The 13,977-nt window shown below is 35.4% G+C and overlaps 1 protein-coding gene across 2 annotated transcripts in view; it reads left to right on the top strand.

Annotated features, from left to right (window-relative positions):
• Window positions 1–8,250: 8,250 nt before the first annotated feature.
• Window positions 8,251–13,977, top strand: part of LOC136344747 (ras-related protein Rap-1) — a 44,091-nt gene continuing 38,364 nt past the window's right edge. The window contains exon 1 of one of the 2 annotated variants that reach the window (XM_066292477.1): window positions 8,251–8,507. The gene's annotated coding sequence lies outside the window, so the exon portion shown is untranslated. The remainder of the gene's footprint in view (window positions 8,508–13,977) is intronic. The other variant, XM_066292476.1, reaches the window with a different exon arrangement.

Here is a 13,977-nt window from a genome sequence, read left to right as displayed (position 1 = left end):
ATTCGCAGTATCGATATTTCAAATGAGCTCATTCTCCTCACTAAAAACGTACTACATTAGAATTTCTAATATTCATCGATAACTCACAATAGGCAGCCAGAGAGAGGATTTCCTGTTGCCCCAGAAACTTTGAACTGAGAAAAAAATTACGCCTCTGGAAAGGAGAAGGAAAGAAATAGGAGGATGTATGGGGGAAAGGACGACGCCATTCGGAATATATGAATAGAAATTTTATATACCGTCTGTTTGTGATGTGATTCATTGTAATGCAAAATATGCCCGCGAACAAGCAATAAGATGTATTTTTGGGTCTCCCCAAATAGAGTTTAGACTTGTACGAGCATGTAAAGTTATGAGGAAGTCCTATTACATAATGGTATTCAAAAAGTTGGATCATAATAAACCTACATTTGTGCAACGTAAGTGATTTTATTCAGGTATAACCGAATTTGTTGCGCCTCCATGTCTCTCTCCCCTTTCGGCATTTAATAATTCTACTTTAATTTTTTCCCCCTTTAAAGCCCCAAAATTAATTTATGATCAACATCCAAACCACCGCACTTTAATTGGTTCATGCCCTCAGAAACAAAGCAGAAAAAGGTCTAATTCACTGGTTTTTCTGCCGGTCAGGCGTTCTTCGGCAACAACGATGAAATCATCAAAAAAATGTTATCATTCTTTACATTTTGAAAATTTTTTTCTTTTGAAAAAACAGAACGGAACTCGTTTCTGGCAAGCTTCAAAAAGAATATTTTCTCTAGCTTCATCGAAGAGCACCTGGTATCGTAGAACACACTGCTTCTGAGCGCATGACAGCTGGCTCAAGCTTATGTCTATGAATTAAGTCATTTTTTTATTCGCAAATTGTAACTTTTTTTAAAGTCTTTTCTTTAATAATCTCAAAGCTTCACCCAGGAATTGTGATAGGTATGGATTTATTATTTCAATATTTATTAATGTTGGTCTAAGTGGCTTAACGAACTATAGATCTTTTTATATTGAACCAACGTCATTGACCGGTCAGGTCCAGTTTTATACTCGAGATTTAAACCTGAGTTGAAGTTTAAGACTCAGATTTTTACGTATATATATTCCATTGTTTATATGTCGATATCTTCAGTATAACCGCAGGTGAAGATTAAATTAAAGCTATGTAGCGCGGCATAAGTAAGCTATAACAACAAAACTCCCTTAATTAACACTACTTCGTTTTTAATATTCCTTGATAAATTTTATTACTATTCGATTAGTATCAATAATTTAGTCTTCCCCAGAGTTTTATTGCCGTTAGAACATTGTCTGCACGCCATGACTATTAATTTAATGGAACTTAAAATTACCAGGAAATTCTTTTTTAAGTAATAAATACTAAAACTTCTCCACTTGAGAATTGCGACCGGATATTGTCTTTTTAATAATTTCCTTAATAAAAAACAAATACTCGTTCCATTCTTAAAAAATGCGGTTTTTAATAAAAAGAAATCAGAGTGCCACAATTTCTTTCATTAAGGAACAATTTCATGCATTTTCTCTCCAATTTTAGACTTTTGTATTTCCATTTTCCCAGTTAAACGGAATCATCAAGGGTTAGTGCCTGTTCTTCGTAACTTCAATTCACGTAATATCCGTTAGCAAGGAACCTATCAAACAATGTATATCCGGACTTAGCCACTCTGGATTGGTCGGTGACATAAAGTCACCAGATCTTCCTGACATTCAATTCCCCGCACTGAAATTCAATTTGTTAGTAAAGTGTTACTCCACGGAAGTAGACAGGCTCTGGCTATTTATAGCTCTGACATGATTAGGAAAGGGAATTGAAAAATATGAGAGGACCTTTGGGTGTGGATTACATCCAGTCCTGAGCAGTGGTGCTGATGCCATTGTACCACTTTTTTTGTCAGGTTTTTTGCATCTTCAATTCATTTTTATGTATTTCCAGGTTGATACAAGTTACTGAAAAATCACCAGAAAAATTCATATGGATGGAAGTTCCTCTAAAATTAAAGAAAGTGAACTACAAAATTTCAACGTACAGTGAATTTCCATTAGACATTACTACGGCGAAATTGCTGTGTCTTATTGTTAAAAAAAAAAAAGATTTGGAATGCGAACTCACAAAGAAATAATAAATTACCGATTACCGCTATTTCAAAGTAAATAGAAAATTTTCCCGTAAAAAGAAAATAATGAATTTCTAGAGAAAATTATTTGTACTATTGCTCAGAAAAGAGTTTTGCGAACAATTTAGTCCATTGCGGAGTTCGCTATACGCCCTATTCTAAATTACAATTTTTGTGTTTTACAATGAAGGGTATGCTTTTCCTTAGGAAAACATTTACGTTTTTATGCCCTAAAAATTTTACCTTATTTCTCCTAAGAGGAAGCAATCCCAAAACACGTGATAGTTCGCTTGACATTTAAATAAATCTCTGGAGTATGTTCTCTATCAGATTTTAATTTTAAATGCAACAAAGAATATTGTCAGTGGGACTCCCAACGACGAAGAATATTGCCCGTCAGTGCCTGTAAGATTATATAGCATTTTTTCCAATCCAAATATATTTGTTCCCATGAGTTATTCCACAAGTAGTTTCTGAGATGCTCTAATTAAGTAGATTTGGTCCAAAAAAGGGTTGAACATCAAATAAAATCTGTCAACGTCTTTTTGAACCCCATCGTAGCAATAACAATAAATTTCTTTGATAACAATTAATGTTGTTTTTAATTTTTGTTAAACGTTGGGGAGGGCAGTCTGGAAATTTAACCACAAATCGAAAATAAACACACAAGACGGGTCACATATAAAATTCCCTGCGAATGTGAAAAACTTTACGTTTACTCAACTTCCAGAAATAAAAAAAAATGAATTAACGAACACCAAAATTAATATTAAAACTTACGGCAGGTGACTTTATTCTCGTCGATGGAACCAAATTTACCTATAAACCACCAAAAACAATTATCAGAACTTCTCCATTTAATTCAAACCATGAAACAGTACTCCCCAACCATTACTATTGTTAACTCTGTTACTTTCAGGAATATTTACCTACGATTGCGATTTTAAAAGTACCCTTAAACGAAATTCCTTCAAACTGTTTCTCCACACACCAGCACAAATTTGAAAACTTCTCTGATTCCCTGTTAAACTCGGAATGAACTTGGGTCGCATGTACATATTTAGTAAAAAGTTAAGCTTGAACTTTTCTTGTTTTGTTTTTTCGTTGGCACTTTCCGAACTACCTCCCTCCTCCCCCCCTCCTCCCTCCCTCCTCAGCCCTCTCCACACGCCAAAATTTTATCTCGGATTGGCTGTTTGTGGGTAATAGATTACCAAAGTTTACATGTTGGGCAATCGTTGGGTTGTTATTTTGGTCCTTGCCAGATCGTCCCCAAGGTGGGATTAAATAGAGTTATTTACTGCCCGTGAAACAACTTCATGAGGTATACCAACTTTGATCCACAGCTTAAACAAATCTCCAATTTCTGTTCTTACTCCACATCTGCGGCTGAAGAGCACTTTGGACTTTCGGAAAAAGTGTTATTGAACTCTACGTAATCTTCGGCGTATTAATCGTGTTCAGTCTTGCCCAGACAAAATCAATCAAGAACTCGCCGATGGAAATTGTATTTTCTCAACTTCCTCAATAAACGTATCAAGGAAACTTACAACTTGTAAACTGGCGTAGCAGGGAAGTGGAAAAATATATTTAATAATCTCTCTCTCTCTGAGTTATTTGAGCAATAAAAGGAGGCAATATGAAGTTCCAGTTGTTCAAGAAGTTGCGAATCTTTGAGCAGAAATATCGCAATTTCCTCATCACCTTCCGTCGTTTGCAGGCAAAGTTTAGCCTTTGTATGACCTCTGTTGTTTAGAATTGGAGAAAAGTTGTAAAACAAGGGGGAGAAAAATATCTGCTTTTTGTGCTGCAGAAGCACGAGAAAATTACGCTGATTTGCATAATCGTTTGGTTAAGCTTTGATTATGCCACGTAAGGATTTGGCACGAGTTCTTTAGTTCAATATGAAGTTTGTCTAATTTTACCATTGGACGGTCAGTTTAATTTGCAGTAAAAATAAACATTTTACCGGGCTTTATACTATAATTACTATATAATTTATATTTGCTGCGGCTTTTTAATGCGTTAAATATTAATTTTTCCACTTTATCACCGAACTGTTGCATGGAAATTCATGGATAATTGTTGGCTTTCCCTTTTTGATCATGGAGATTTATAGACTTTGGGAAAGCAACAAATATACCTACTGTGTAATTTAATATTCATTTCAAAGGGGTTTTCTTTGTCCCCAATGAGGTAGAGGTTTTGGAGAATTAGACGCAGAGGTAAAGGGATATCCATAGGTTTATTACCCGTCCAAGGTCAACGTTTCATCATTAAAGGACTTTCGGGGGCTTACTAATTCTCCTAAATTAATGATCCTTATAGGAATGACAATCTTTGAAAGAATAAATAATACGTTAAAAGCTCACTTAGTGAGCACTGTGATTAACTGAAAGGTATGGGGAAAAAAGGATTGCCACATTTCGTCAGTTTTCAGGGTACTGGTACTAATAGAGACCAATCGAATTGATATGAATGCAAGTTACAGGCAGAAACAAAGAAGAATTTGCTGAGTTATTGCTACAAATTCAAATTGCAAGATGGGAAAAGAACAGGGATTTTCCTAGCGTGAGTTTCATCTAGTTCAAAAACTTGTCTGCAGGACGTACTCTGTTTTTTCTCACACCCTTCAGTTAAGCATTAAATTCAAGATTCACCATTTTTCCCAAAAAACTCAATATTCATGTGTTTTAGAAGGAGACCAAACTTATCAGAATTCTCATTGGTTGTTGCCTCTACATCATAAGTAATTTTCAGTTGGTGTTTCAGAACCGCGACCCATCCTTTTTCTTGGTTAATTTTGGAAAATTGAGCCAGGAAAAAGGTCTAATCGCCTATTGCGCTAACAATAACGATCTTCTATTTAAAATTAAAATAAATAAATAACTGGAATGTCTCTATATATGTGCTATCTCTCTCTGAGTCGTATGATTTACTAAGCCGGGAGAAGGATAGATAATCACGGACCAATCGTGTTTCAGACTTATTGACATCCGGCTGTCGTCACGACGTTTTCGTACTCTGTCTTACCTGCGGTGATGGACTGACCTAGATAACTTCAGTGCTATTTGTTTGCTGAAACATGTTCCCTTTAAGAGCGCTAAAACACTTGTCATTGGAATGTGTGGGATGTAGGTCAGTTTTGACGAATCGGATATTACCGGTTTTCAAGAGCGGCATCTTTTTTTGCTCTTTAACTGGTGCTCCCGGTGGAATATTTGCAATGCGAATGTAACCGGCATTTTGCACATTCTATTCCACGGATTTTTTTTAAGGGCTATGAGCATTTATCCAGAATGTGGGTTTTTGAGGGTGAACCATGGAAATTTTAGTAACAATAAAAAGGTTGAAAATTGTCATAAAGTGTGAATTGCAGAAATATTTTCGAAAATATTTAAATAAGACGTTATTTGATCGATTTTTCTAAATTAGCTCAAGTGCCTGTTCGTGATTCTTATTTTTTTTCTCTTATTAGCTTTCATTAAAGACGCAATATGGCAATGATCTGAATGTGTTTAATTTAAATACATATTTTTTGGATTTAAAAAAATCGATATGATTTTAAACTTCAACACCATGTTTCTATGTAAAGGATTTGTAGTGCAATTGTTGAGACCTCTGTCTTGTTAAAACGCAGTCAATGTGGCAACAACCTCATTGGTCTGGCCCCTTATTTTTGTTTATATATGACGTCAAACATTCAGCTGGTACTGTTTATATCGATTAGCGCCTTGTTGCCGCCTTTGTGGCATTTTGGCTCCTATTTATCCATATCGTTTAGCAAGCAAATTAATAGTTTTCTCAGTTATTATTGTTTCAATTGTAAAACAATTAAACTTTAACCGCCTTTCTTTTAGGAAGCCAAAACATGTGCTAAATTTCCCTAATAGGTCTTTTACTGTGGTACCCACGATGGCGAACCCTGTGCGGGATGAGGGACAGTGAGTCCTGACACGAGCTAAAGAAAGCACTCCCGAGACGGATGGTAGCACATGAAAGTATTGTATTGTCCTGTGATAATCGTGTAAACCCTGAATTATTGAAGGGTTCTTGATAGACTTCCACTAAGATGTCCTGTGTGTGAAAAGAGTGGCTAACAAGAGAAGGTATGGCGTTCGCCTAGGCTCATTGCTTACTAATGATAATATACACTTTGTGTATAACTGTGTGTTGATGGCCATAATTTGGTATTATTGAAATCCTTTGCACTTGCCTGTTGATCAGGGTGCGGGCTCCGTTCCTTCGGGTGTCGTCTTGTAACTTGGAGGTGTTACATGCGGCCTGAATGACACGGATAGGTTGGGGATGACCAGAAAGGTAATCCCCTACTGTTTCCGTTGGGATTCTACCTGTTGGCCACAGGTGTGAGTCCGGGGGAACCCATATTTATTTTAGGGGGGCACCAGCTAGTTGTCGAAGACATTTTTATTTCTATACGTAAATGCTTGGAATCGTTGGGAGGTATTAGGGCAAGGACATCTAACATACCTAAGCATACCTAAAGGTAGCCACGGTTAGAGTAGGGGACCACCTAACCCCCGGTGAGTACACCTTCATTCGTTCTGCCTTGCAGTGCAGTAATTGTGAATTATGTTTTTTATGTATTACTCATACCTGACGGGATGCCATGCTGCCGTGGATGAAAATGCATTGTGATGACCCATAGTAAGATTAATTCCTACAAGGTAACCAAACCTGACCAGGCATCAAAAATTGCGAACAAGAATCGAATTTTACACAATTTATTTAAATTAAGTTATTTCTTATTATTATTACGTAAAAAATATGTGGCATAATTGTAAAGACCTGTGTCTTAGTAGAACCAAGCCAACGTGGCAATAGCGCCATTCTACGTAAAATGTTATTCTTGTTTGTTGATAAGAGATCAGTCACTCCTTGGCATTGGTGGAGCTATGTTGTACTACCGCGTTCGTTTTTATCTACACGAACCGTAACAACTATATGTTGAGACAGCAGTTATTGTTTTTAATAAAATCTCTGGATTAAGATTTTTAGTAAATTTAGTTGCTAAAGTAGAAACACATGATTATTGACGTTTAGAAACATAGTTTTAGATCATTTTTACTTCAAAATGACAAATATTTCTTTGAGTAACATGTTTAAACAAATACCTGTGTCGAAAAACTCTCATACCTAAATACTGGAATAAGAAATAAATTTAAAACTATAACTATTAATTACTGCGATGGAATGTGTTCTTTAGCTTTTGTAATGGATGCTGGATCCACATACACAAAGTTCACCTGAATCAGGTTTACAAAAATGAAGAATTCGATTAATGAAATACACGCCGATGTTATAATTCTACCAAGAGGAAGTTTACAAGTATTGTGAAGTTCTTAAGTATTAAAACGGAGAGCTAATAAACACAGACTTGTGATTAAAATCTAAAATTAATTTTCGAGATCATTTTTTTCGTAGCTACTTCTCGTTTAGGTAAAGGCCGGGCTATTTAACGGCTGGCGAGGGACTTCAGTGCGAAATGCAGAAGGGCGGTTCGAAGAGCGAAAAGGGCCACTTAGGTCTTAATAGTGGGCTTTAGCTCTCCGGCTTACTAACACTACTCGTTTTTTTTCTGCTATGAATTGTTAACTTGTGATCAAATCTCCCAATTTTTTGCGTTAAATTTATTCTTTTATAGGTTTCACCAATTTAAGCATAATGTTTTTAGATTTGTCTTTCTCGTTCGTTTTCGAAGTCCACATTATTCAATTGTACAGGTATCTCTTTACAAACCCACCATTTATTCACATCATCATGTTGTGAACAAATCAAACAGTCTAAAACAATCTTATGGAATAAGAATCGAAAAAAACTGAAACCTTTGGTAAGTTTTCAAAGGCTGTTGAAAAAATTCTTTACGAACAATTTTCATTTCCACGACTTCAATTGAACCTGCTAAAACTTCACAAAAAGTCTCTGTGAACAAAAGCGCAATTCCGTGCGAGTCCGGCCACCCCTAGTAGCACCTCCAACCCTCTGGATTGATTCCCTATAATAGAAGAAAATAATAGGAATCCGATCGCAAAAGGTCTTTTCGCACTTTCTCCGAGGCAACTTGTTTCTCGACACTATTTGTCATTGCAACAGCTTGGCACACATGTTGAATCCAGAAGAAGAGAGTGCAGGGCGCAGACGCATCCCGGAGCCGAAAACCGGGCTCCGGGAACAGTTTCAGGCTTGCGGCCAACCTGTTGGCCCGGAGAAGTTGCGTTAAAGACTTTTCTGGATAAACGCGCTTTTTGCCGGCGTAGAAAGTTCAATCCGGTATTTCGTCTTTTGTGATCCAGACAAAAAATTATCCGGTGAGACAAAAACTAGTTTCATCGAAATTGGCTGGTACTACTGACGTTAAATTCGGTAAGTAACCAATTTTCCGTGTTTGAAAACTTTTTACGAAAATTTTCACCATTGAAAATCAAAAAAAACTTCCAAGAAAAGGATGAATTATTGTGAAATTGGCGTCAGGAATTTAACTTTAAAGAATTTATTTGCAATAGTTTCACATATTGAAACGCATCTTCCGTGTACCTCAAAACTCTGCACAAGTTGTTTTGAGGTTTTCCTCCTCCTTCCTCCTTCTTCCTCCTTCAACTGTCTCATTTGCATCTGCAAGCTTCTTTCTTCTTTTGCCGAAAATTTCGATTTTATGTCTCTAAATACTCTACCAATTTGCGTTCAAATTCCTTTGACGTGACGGTCCACACAAAGGGGAGACAGGATTACAAAAATGGAAAAAGGGTCTTAGATTCATTTAAAATGCAGGAAAAATTTACGCAGAGTCAAATCATGAGTCATTAGAGATTTTATGTCAGTATCGTTTATAGGAATAGCAAAAAAAACGTAAAAAATGTTAAGATTTTAAATTATTGAGTACAAAATTGTGAAGAAATAGAACTTAATGTGATTTCCCCGAAGAATTCTTGAGAAAATCGAAAGAAAAGGATTCAAATTTTCGAATATTAGTTTTAATGAAAGAAGGTTCAAATTAATTCTTCTAAAGCAAAACAAATATCTGAAGGAAAAATATTGTGAAGTTCGTTTTTTGGTTTAGAATAGTTTGAAGGGAAAATATTTCTAGATTACTTTCTTGGAAGGAAAGTGAAATTTCTAGAAAACTAAGATATCAACGAATTTTGGAGAAATTGGTATTTGCAAAAAATATAGGTTTGAGGGAGTTTTCCTGCGGTGTGTCTTAGTTTTCTCTTGATCCTTTGTAAAAGTTTTGTTTATTTACAAATAAATGAATATAAAATGCAATGATTTGTAATCATTATTTGAATAAAACTGTGCCGAAGAAGTGATTTGCTCCCGAATCTGAGTAATAGTGTACGTAGAAATCGCAATAGATCCATAAAATCAAAGATCTTATGTGCTTATGAGAATAGGGTTCGCTATTTGTCTAACGATCGAGGGTTTCATTTTAATTCCTCCAAACGTAGGAGATATTTCTCGAGATCTTGCATATGGATTATTAGAGAATTGTCGTCAGGGGTTTAACGTTATAGGGTTTCTTTCCAAAAAGTTTTGTTTCAATAAACTTGCAAAGAAGAATGTGGACCTCGCGAAAAGTAAATAACTCTGAATCGTCTCAAGAAATCAAGAACCAAATTTAGGTTAGCCTGAAAGAAACGTTGTTCCAAAATAATTAATAACTCAACTTCTTGTTGAGTTAAAACCCATTTTTCATTATTCAGAATTTGTTTTCACACTTCTTTTCCTCTTTTTTCCTTCATTAGGCACTTGGCATCCACAAATTATCCATTTGAATTATGTTTAGACTATATCTTGAGTGTAGATTAGAGAGAAATAAACAACTCAGGAAAACTACCCGCCTGTTAACACGAAAGGACAGCTCTAATTGAAGTGACCCGGAGCAGAAGAAAAGGGGAAATGGGCCCCAATTCCCATTTCCCAAGGCAACATATAACTTCATTTTTAAGTGTTTGGTGATCAAACAAAAAAAAAACATTAACCTTTCCGTGAATTGTTTAAATAATCAAATTGTTTATCTTGAAATTATTAACAAATCATATGATACATTTCAAAGATCTTTCAGGAGTTGCAATGAAGTAATCCACCACGTGCGTTGAATTTTTCCATTAAATTTCCCTTTAATGACCTTTCGGACAACTACCAACTTCTAACGTCCATTCATATAATGAAAATTTGTTTTTAAAACCCCGCAAATTTCAATTAAGCGTGGCTATTCAACGTGATGTTTTATCTCACTCGAATCGAATAAATTCGACCGAAGCTAAATAATGAAACCGTTATGGCTTGGATGGTCAATTAAGGGTTTTAAAATGTGAATAATGACACAATACCACATTTGATGCCGCCAATGTGAAAGCTAGTCGGGCTCCACGTGGCTTATTTTCTCCCAAATTGCGATTTCAAGTGCGAATTTACTTATTTTGGGTTCATCAAGAAGCTTTGCTTCCGGTTATAGACGAAATTACCATCAACAATAGTGGTTAATTATATTGATAATCAGTGCAGATTGTCAATTAAATTTCGAGTGTGTAAGGACGAGGGCCTACTACCAAGTGCGTCGCTTTCTAAATATCAAAAGGTTCCATCTTTGAAGGGCCAACAAAGCCCTTTGATGTAGCAGAGATGGATTACTATATAAAACTATGTATATATGGTTACATATAAATATGGAAAAAACACACATTTATGTGAAGACATTGCAGGCTTCGAATCCAAGAGGAAATGATAAGGTTCTTGTTAAATTTGGTTCGTTAATTTTGCATCGGCAGCGGTAGGTACATATTTCATCCAAGATGAAATCTGATTGAGCTAACATTGAAATCGTCCAGGAATAGATTAGGAAAATTTTCAATTTCCACGATTGTTTATCTAAAGTTTCAATATTTGCTCGATAAGAAATAATAATAAATCAGACATTTTCAAATATTCCATAAAGTTCCCAGATATAACTAAGAGAATAATAAGTATTCCGTGAATGCCAAACGAAAATCAATAAATTCTATAAATTCTATTTCGTTTATGTTTAGCAATTTCCCGATTTCTTCGGGAGGGAGTTGTACGGATTAAAAAGAAAAAACAATAAAAATTGGAAATTTTCCTAAAATCTTAAAGACCAAAGCATTTTTTTAGGTGATAAGATTTAAAATTATGTATAAGCTTTCCCACTTAATAAGATCAAATTATATAGCAATGTATACCAGGTAAGAATACTGACTAAACTTGAGAGAAAAAAAATTAAAACTGGAATAATTTTTAAGTTATGTTTGGCTAGTTTTCATGAATTCTTCACGATCTCGAGAACCGAGAGAAACTTTGTATGTATTGATAAAACCTCTTTTCAGCTGTCGAAACTTGAAAATACTACAATATACAGGGCGTTCTACATATGTAACAGAACAATTTTATAAACGTGTCAAAATTTTTCCGCTTAGTCTCCGATATCTCGAAAACTGTACCAGACTTTCTTGACCCGCGCAGTTAGATTCTGTCATTCGTTAGACCTCTTGACGAACTCTCTGTTTGAAGATCAATCCTCATTCTTCCCTGCTAATATCGGCGTTTCCAAGCGAACAACTCCCACCCAGGCAAGCTAATGTGCTTTGGTACCTAAAGTAATTACCCCAATCAACAGGCTGTTAAACATGATTTTACAAATCCCACATTGGCAGCTCAAAGTGAAATTGAGATTGATGCCATTTGATGAGTAAATTTGGCCATCAAATGTGTCTACTTTCCCTCGTCAAGAGTACCAAGCATCAATTATAACTGTTAAGTATCTATTTAGAGCGACTTTCCAGTACATCCAAGACTGAGATTAATGAACAGCGACATGTTGGACCCATATTTTTAATATTGGGTATGTACACGTGTTTGTTCATTACGCAATATCATTCAAATGGTTGAGCACGTAATGGTAGGTTAGAGTCAGGTACGAGGATTTTATCCAATAATCGCCTTTGTATGAGCATGATTGGAATTATGTCTGGAATCACGATGTGGGAGTATGTTTGGGGCAGGATAAGAATTTCAGAGATTATTTGAAGAAGAGGAATAAAATCAAAATTTACCTTGGAGGCTAGTTCAAGTTAGGAGAAGAAGCCGAGTTTGATCTAGGCTTATAATACTTAGGAAGGGATAAAGCCTAAGAATTACATGCATTAACCTCTTACATCTGATAGCTTGAAATTTCCAAAACTTTTAGACCGATGGGAAAGCCACGGAATATTGCAGCAATCTTATATGTTAAAGCTTCTATTAGCCAGAAACAACTATTTGGGATATTGGAAAATCGGAATTGGGACTCCTGGATCCCCGATGCTTACATTGGACATTCTGATCTGTAATATAACTATCTCTTTCTCTCTTCTTTGTTGGGATTATCCGTCTATTTACATAAGTAATAAATACCCTTGCTTTCCTGGAAACGCTATTGTCGCACACAAACATATCAGACAAACAGATTAGTTTAATAAACAACATTCGCTATTTTTAGTCAATTCTGGAAAATATCGAACCATTATAATGAGACATTTACGAAATGCGGTTCTAGATCCTGAAATTAGAGCAGGGAGGAATGTATGCATATTTCGGCAGGGGCGGGCACTTATGGGTATGGAAACAACTAGGGAAATCGATATTTAAGAATCAAATGCAACCATCTCTAGCGTTTGGTTAGATTTATTCCTTACTTAAAACCAATCGTGGTTATCCTCCATCCCCTTCAAAGTAACCGTATAAGCTTTCGTCCCGAAATTAGATATAATCTAATAACCCTGAGAAATGAAATTTAGATATTGTTCACTTTCCTTTGAACTGCCGGAAGTTCTTGTTACTTCATGAAAACAAAGGGTCTGAAATCTGGACACATTTCAGAAATCGATAAATCTCACACTCGGCTTTAATATTTAATATCTTGAGGAAAGCTTTTGAACGGCCAACGTCCAAGAGAATCCGGTTAATGCCTCTTCTCAACACGCAATGAAAGCTCTTTATCGAGTTTGTTTGTGCTTGTGCTCGTTTTTTAAACTCTGGAACGCCTCTGATTAAGCCGCTAATTCTCTTGTTGCTGTGAAATTATCCTGGAAATTTATTAAGCTCATCTTAATATTTTAGCGCAGTTTTATGATTCTCCTGTTAATATTTATTTCCAGAGGAGGCGACTGAACAGCTCGGCAATCATAAAGCTTCTGGCAACGCGAAGAAGATATAAATTTAATGGACAATTTCTTTGCGCTTTTAGACGTTAATTACGCAAGGTTTTAATTAAATATTTTATGTAGGAAAAGTGTAATTAAATATATTCTCATCGATGTCCAAAAGCTTTGATAAATGCCAGAAAACCCCTGTCGACCATAAATTTTCATTAGCATTTTCTAATTCAATTAAGTATTCATGAATATTCCCAACCTTATCCTTTGTCCTGTAACAAGGAACTTTGATTATATTAGCGATTAGAAGATTTAATGAATTATCTTTTTTGGAGGGAGCTTGAAGATGTATTTATTGGTTAGAGTGGAAAGGTCTGAATTTTCTGAAGGTAAAACATTTTTCCTTGGAAATTCACATTTTGATCCTGATAGTTGGTCAGTTTGTTTACGAAGTTTAAAGTATGGAACAATAGACATACTGCCAAGGATATCTTCACCGAAAACCGAAAAAATGTTTAAGAATGGACGAAATTGATGAAAAGGAAGTCAATTTTAAATTGAAAAAATTTCGCACTTCAAGTAAAATAGACGAGCTTTTGCATATTTTAATTTTTCTGTAAAATGACTTTTTTAGTTTTAATATTTTCATTATACAAACGTATTATAATTGCCTTCAAGGGTACTTT

This window comes from Euwallacea fornicatus, chromosome 17 (genome assembly GCF_040115645.1).
Source record: "Euwallacea fornicatus isolate EFF26 chromosome 17, ASM4011564v1, whole genome shotgun sequence".
Lineage (NCBI taxonomy): Eukaryota > Metazoa > Arthropoda > Insecta > Coleoptera > Curculionidae > Euwallacea > Euwallacea fornicatus.
Note: the sequence above shows the minus strand (reverse complement) of the source record. Positions and strands in the feature narration are given on the sequence as shown.